A 7,974-nucleotide genomic window follows, 5' to 3' on the forward strand; every position below is an offset into this window, starting at 1 on the left:
GGGGAAGAAGCTGTTCTTAAATTGTTGAGTGTGTGCCTTCAGGCTCCTGTACCTCCTTCACGATGGTAGCAGTGAGAACAAGGCACGACCTGAGTGATGGGGGTCCTTAATGATCAATGCCATAGTTTTGAAGCATCACTTCCTGAAGGTGTCCTGGATACTACAGAGGCTAGTGCCCATGGTAGAGCTAACAACGTTTACCATTTTCTGCAGCTTATTTCGATCCTGTACAGTAGTTCCCCCCTCCCACTCTAGTTCAGTCTATCTATCTCAGTTTCTTCCTACATATTGTAGTATTCATTTTTTAATTAACAAAACTTCATATTTTACTTAAAACCAAGAACAACAGTCAAACATGCAGTATATTGTGGGATTGTACTTACGGGACACTGCTTGAGGTGCGCAATCCTACTTGAATGTAAATTTAAACACTAAAAAGAAAATATTTCAATCACAAAACAGAGGTTTTAAAATGAACACCATAGTTTCATTAAAAAACTAAAAAATCCCTAAGCCATTTATTATAGACTCAGTGGTCTTTTAGGAGGCTGCACTTATAATCAATAAGATAAGGATCTGAAAAAGGAAAGAATGGAACCATTTGAAGAGAAAAGCCGTAATATTAGTTTAACGTTGGTGTTGTAAAACCAAAGCACACACAGAATGAATAGTCTCCTTGTACATTTTATGGTCGCCTGGGCTTATAACTTCTGCCCATATAAAGGTGACATAGAAATAATTTTAAAAAACGATTCTCGATGGGGCACTGGCTTGTTTTCTATTGGTTTATTTTTGCTTTGAGGATTTTATTAGTTACATTTTAATTTTGCATCACTTCCTGCTCTTCACTAGCTCAGAAGTATTGCTTTGCAGTTCCTCTAATTGTTTTGCTGACGCTTGCAGTTTGATTTGGAGCACTTGGACTGCTGATGATGTGACGCAACTGGAAACTTCCATGACATTCTTAGAATCGGAGGAGGACGAAAAGTGAGACTGCTTCAGCCATTTGTTAACAACAAAGTACATAAATTGAATTTTTGTTTGACCAGATCTGTGCCATTAAACGAACAGTAGGGTTCATGGCCACTGTCTTATGTATTGTTGCTTTTTTTTGTAATTCAAATTTTTATTATTATTTATTCTTATTTAACAAAGCAGCACAGCATATCACAGAGCAGCTACAGTACAGCATATTTACACAGACATCCCATGACAGGAAAACAAATAAAATGTAGAAACAGAAAGAAGTTCTAGTTTAAGTTTAAATTAATATACAACCAATATTGATCCCACGTGTCTTGCACTTTTCCCTCACTGTTAATTCTTCCCATGTGTTCATATGATGAACTCTTAATCATTTCCTCAGTCCATTCCTTCACAGTGGGACATCTGGGTTTTTTCCAGTTTTGCAATATAATTCTTGCAACTGTGATGAGATCCACCTTTAAAATAGTAAATTTGTCATTGTTTACATTAGATATCTTTGTCCTATCACTCAGGAGACAAAGCTGTGGGCATAAGGGCAGTGTGGAACCCGACCAATTCCACAACAAATCAAGAACTTTACACCAAAATGGATGAACCATGGAACACTCCCAAATCATGTGAAAATATGTGGCCATCACATTTTTACATTTCCAGCACAAATTATTATCAACAATCCCCATTTTGTAGAGTCTAGTTGGTGTCCAATAATACCTGTGTACTATCTTATACTGAATAAATTTCCCTCTCGCTTCCCTAATATGTCTACCCACATTTGATAAAATATTTGACCACTCATCATATTCAATATTGCTTCCAAGATCCTTCTGCCGTACTGCTTTGAGATTGTTACACAATTCACCCACAGAGTGCTTGAGCATTTTATAAAACACTGATGTTTTATGAACTTCCTGAGGTAATGTAAAATATTCAGTTAATGATTACTTTGTGGGTCACCGTTCTTGAATATGTTACTAATGCAATGCCTTATTTGTAAATACTTCCAAAAATTCCCTTTATCTACAAAGTAATTTTTCCTCTGCAAATCCACATATGACATAAAATTCCCATACTCATAGAAATCACCTACTGTATTTACACCTTTAATCTCCCATTCTTTCCAGTACACCGTTCTTTTCCCAACGCATATCTCAGGGTTATTCCAGAGTGAGCAGTATAACTGGCTTAAATGTGACATTCTACAAGCTTTATGAATTATACTCCACACACCCTTTGAGTGAAATAGTATAGGATTTAGATTAGTTTTGTTTTCCTCATGTTGTGAGAGGATGTTAAGGGGTGAACGTGGTGCAGCCAGGCTCCGTTCTATAATTACCCAACCTAAATCACCATCAGCCCTGTCCCAATGTTTAGCTAATTTGGTCATTTCAAAGGATAATTTATATGCCCTGACGTCTGGTTTGACTGAGCCCACCCATGTTCCTGGACATACATATCTTACTCATTTTATCCCATAGAAAATCACTGATAATTTTGTTATATTGCTTGTAGATCAAATCTGATATATTTAAAGGAAGCATCATAGAAAAATAGTTAAACTGAAGTGCTATGACCATTTTAACTACATTGACTTTACCTCAGAGTGACAGTCGCAGTGCCCCCCACATATCCAGATTATTTCTTATCCTACTCAATAAAGGATCATAATTTAAAGTAATTATTTCATCCAAATTCTAACTGAGTTTGACCCCTAGATACTTCATTCCAACTGGCACCCGTCTGAAATTAAACTGAGATACTGAAATTGAATAACACAATTTTGACATTGGCACAGCCTCAGATTTATTGCAGTTGATTTCATAACCAGATACCTCAGGATATAATTGAGTTGTTTTCATTAGTGGGGATAAGGAATTAGGAGGGTCACTAATCAGTAATAAAATATCGTCAGCATATAGCATCAGCTTATGCTCCTTTCCGCCTCCCTTCACCCCTCTAATATTTGGATCTGCTCTAATCATGATTGCTAATGGTTCCAAAAAAATCATAAGTAACAGTGGGGAGAGGGGGCAGCCTTGGTGTGTACCCTGTGAAATGTTGAAAAATGGGGATATGATACTTTTTGTAATAACTGCAGCCTTAGGGTTCATGGCCACTGTCATAGGAGGGAGGAGAAGATGGCGACGCGACGCAGTGTGCGTAGCCTCTCCGGTGAAATGATATCGTATCTGTTAAATAGGGGCTGTGCACGATTCTGATTTGATGGAGACAGCTGTGAGAGCACGGAGGAACATCTGGAGTAACTTCTGAAATGCCCAGTTCGCTGCCGCTGCTACTGTGCGATCGAGAATCTCCGGAGGGAAGGCCCCAAAATCCTCCGCTTTGCCTGCTGCTGGCGACCGGGGCTGCAGTCAAAGAGTTCGGCAGAGATGGTGCTCAGTGTCGGAGGGCTGGTCGGAGCTCGAAGTTTTCGGACAACTCAGAGTCGGACTGAGGTCGGGCATGGCAGGGAGAGTTTTCTTCCTTCTCCCGTCTGCGTGAGATGTGGGACTTTCGAGAGACTTTGAACTTTTTTACCGTGCTCACAGCCTCTTCATCAAGTTATGGTATTGCTTGCACTGTTGTAACTATATGTTATAATTATGTGGTTTTTGTTAGTTTTTCAGTCTTGGTCTGTCCTGTGTTTTGTGATATCACACCGGAGGAATATTGTATCATTTCTTAATGCAGGCATTACTAAAGGACAATAAAAGAGGACTGCGTGTCCTCATAATCTAATCTAATCTAATGTATTGTTGCTTTAGTGTACTTTATCAATAATGTAAGGCATAAATAACCTTCAGCCTTGGAATGACAAATGGGAAATACTGTTTGTACTATAAAAGTTCCATGTAATGATTATATCTAGCAACAGAGTTCTATTGCCTCTCCTCCGAAGTATAGAACATCACCATAAACAGAAAATGAAATTTTTTAAAAATTGTAGATTAAAACAGAAATTTCTCAAAATACTTATCTGGTCAGGCTGCAGGGAATCAGAGTTAACATTTCAGGTCAATAACTGTTCACTGGGGGAGGGAGGGAACGGTGAAGAGATCAAAGTAAATATCGATGGTAAAATTGTAACCAAGGTTGCAAAATAAATCTTAGAGCTCTCCAGTTAACAGATACTGTAGAAGGAGAAAGAGAATGTAAAAATATCTGAAGAACATGTTAGAACTATGTGAGATAGGTACAATGGTTAATTCTAAATCTTAAAGAAGCAAGTGGTGAAAAGACCAAAAGATCAGGCAGTATTTCTGGAGAGTGCTAACATGGAGACATGCAGAGTTTTTTTTGATATTTGGCAATGCTTTAATTTTAATTTTAGGAGATATAGGGGCCAGAAATTTCAACAGGAATTAATCTGATTTCCCATCTTAATATAGGTAAAAGATTGGAAAAAGTGGCCTTTGTGTCCATGTTACAGACATCCCACCCTGCAAAAACTCATTTCAGGGAAGTAGCACCATCAATTTGTGGGAGACTCCCGGAACTTCTGGGAGAGGTGGGATGCCTGCAATAGAATAGCTCCTTAGCAGCTAGCCAGCTAGTTTAAATAATGTTAGCTATGCTAATGAGCGAATGAGACCTGTTAAACTCACCTCAACACGTCTTTTACAGTCTTAACCCACCATGAGCAATAAAAAAGTTACTGTTGAAAACAGTGCAGTGAGCAACACTGTCATTATTTTTGACCCCTATTAGGCAGGGGTACACTTTAGTGTATTCTGGGGTGAAGTACATTTTATATTTTCTTTTTTTGGAACACCCTGCCATGGTGCTCTCTCTCTCTCTGTCTCTCTTTCTCTCGTGCTTTCGTGCCCTCTCTTGCTATCGTTCCCTCTCGCTCTCTCTTGCACTCGTGTGCTCTCTCTTGCTCTCTCTCTCTCACCCGCTCTCTAGCTCTCTCTTGCGCGCTCTCTCTTGCTTTCTCTCACACTCTCTCTTGCTCTCTCTCTCTCTCTCTCTCATTCTTACACTCTCTTGCTTGCTCGCTCTCAAAAATCGAATTCCAGGATATTGTATATAATTTGCGGGCATCAGGGAGCCACTATCAAATATGCGGGAGACTCCCGGAACTTCAGAGAGAGGTGGAATGTCTGATGTTAATGAAGAGGTCGTGATGGAACAATGGAGAGACTGATCACAAAAGGATTAAGACCTGGTTTGGAACCCAACTGAACATGAGGAAAAACCTAAATGAATTTAAGCAAGATATTTAACAATATTTTAGCAGAAGACAGATTAACACTTACAAAAGCAAAGTTCCTCTTCTCATTACTACAGTCAGGGAGGAGGTACAGGAGTCTGAAGATACACACTCAGTGTTTTTAGAACAGCTTCTTCCTCTCTGCTATCAGATTTCTGAATGGTCCATGAACCCATGAACACTATCTCACTATTCCTCTATTGCACTATTTATTTGTTTTACTTGTTATTGTAACTTATAGTAATTTTTATGTCTTCAACTGTACTGCTGCCAAAAAACAACGAATTTCTCGATTGATGTCAATGATAATAAACCTGATTCTGATTCTGACTTGGATTTGAAGATTAATACAATACACACTACAACACACATAAAATGCTGGTGGAACTCAGAAGGTCAGTCTGCGTGTATGGAGGAAATTAAACAGTCAATTCTTGGCCTTAAACATCAAGCATGGCCTTCATGCAGCATTCTGTGTGTGTTACTCAGGATTTCCAGTATCTTAAGACAGATATATGTCTGAGATAAAGAAGCTCAGTCTAGGCAAGTATAACAATGTATCAATTAAAAGTGCAGAGAAAAGGCTCAGGACGTCAACATTCCTCTCCAGAGATGCTGCCTGACCTGTAGAGTTCTTCCAGCAATTTGCGTGAGAAATACAGAAGACTGTAAACCTCACTAAGTATCACAGAGAGATGGGGACGGCAATTATAGATCAGACAGAAATAAGCTGACTGCATAGCAAGAAATGTTAAAAGAGATATTTGTTAGAACATGACTCTAGAGACTATACATTGTAATATAAAAATTATTTCCATTCCTCAATGTAAAAAAACTATCAGACAAGAGATGAGAATATCAATATTAACTTGAAACTGAGAGAAAGCACAGACAATAGAAAATATTCTGAGCAGCTACCAGCTCCAGCTATTCACAGGGGAAGAATTTAAAATGCTTTTATAAAGGTTAGCTTTATTTGTCACATGTACATCGAGGCATACAGTGAAATGAGTCATTTACATCAAATCAAATCAGTGAGGATTGTGTTAGGCAAGCCTACACGTTTCGTCATGCTTCCAGCACCAACAAAGCATGCCTACAACTCACTAATCCTAACTGTATGTTATTGTAATGTGGGCGGAAACCAGAGTGCCCAGAGGAAAGCCACGCAGTCATGGGAAAAATACACAAACCCTTTACTGATAGTGGCAGGAACTGAACCCCGATATTACAGCTGCTTCTGTAAAGCGTGGCGCTAACTACTACCCTGCCATGCCAACTTAAGGATCATGTTCTGCTGAGATAAACAACATATCCTGTGAAAAGATGACATGGGAGGCATGTCCCAAGACTTCTGTGTATCTTAGACTAACAGGTTCACATTGTCAATGTTTTACACAGGTGACAACTTGAGTGCTATGTCTGTTTTTGATCCTTAAGGAATTGGGGAGAAACGTTCAGGCATGCAGAGAAAACCCTGGTCCCTTGGCTCTGAAGTATAAAAAAGGCCGGTGAAATGTTTGAACAGATTTCTGAAGAGTGACCTTATTGAAGCATATGAGATAGATAAGAAGATGGACGTGGTCAATTTTGAATGTCGTTTTTGGTTAGGTTCAAGGGACCTACAGTAGTTACAATTTAATAAAAAGTAACTGTAGGAAAGGTACGAGAAGTTGTTGCATGCTCATATTGAAATCCATTTGGGATCCAGTTTTGGATAAAGATATTTAAAGTAGATGTAAATGTAACAATCACGTTTCTAAGGTGTCGTGATGGATGGAGGTTATTTCCCCTTGTGGAGAATCTAAAACAAAGGGTCACCTGCAAGAAACAGAGGGTGAAATTTTGGCTCTCGGAGTCCTAGAGTACTACAGCACAAAAACAGGCCCTTCAGCCCATCTAGTCCATGCCAAACTATTAACCTATCTAGTCCCTTCAACCTGCACCTGAACCATAGCTCTCCATTTCCCTCCCATCCATGTGCCTATCCAAATTTCTCTAAAATGTTGATATCAAACCCACATCCCACACTTCCACTGGCAGTCCATTCCACACTCTTACCACCCCCTGAGTGAAGACGTTCCCTGTCATGTTCCCCTTAAACATTTCACTTATCACCTTTAACCCATGAACTCCGGTTTTAGTTTCACCAGTCTCAGTGGGAAAAGCCTGCTTGCATTTACCCTGTCTATTCCACTCATAATTTTGTATAGCTCTATTAAATTCTCCTCTCATTCTCCTGCGCTCCAGGGAATAAAGTCCTAGCCTGTTCAAGCTTTCCCTATTACTCAGGTCGCAAGTCATGAGTCTTCTGCATTCTCTTCCTCAAGAGGTGATTACAATTGAATATTTTACAGTCAGAGATAGATACTTAGAGTCATAGAGCCATACAGAACTGCACCTGGAGCATAGTCCTCCATACCCCTCCCATCTATGTACTTAGTAGAGTCATAGAGCACAACAGCATTGATTCAAGATAAACAAGAAGCTGAAATATTACTGTAGGTAGATTGGAATTTAGAGTGGAGGTTTTAGTTGGATCGACCATGATTTTCTTGAATGGTGGGGCTGGCTCAAGGGGTCTAATTCATATCTGGTGGGTGGAGTAGTGGGTATTTCCAAATAGACAAAGCAAGATCTTCCTTATCTACAAATTTTGAAACCAATAAAATAATTATGAGAGGAGCAACGGTACTTTTGGAAATGATCTTTCTTCTTGTGAATCATGTGATGATGCACAAAGCAATGCACTGATACCATCTTACATGTTTCAGTCC

The sequence above is a fragment of the Mobula birostris genome, chromosome 3 (assembly GCF_030028105.1).
Source record: "Mobula birostris isolate sMobBir1 chromosome 3, sMobBir1.hap1, whole genome shotgun sequence".
NCBI classification, from domain to species: domain Eukaryota; kingdom Metazoa; phylum Chordata; class Chondrichthyes; order Myliobatiformes; family Myliobatidae; genus Mobula; species Mobula birostris.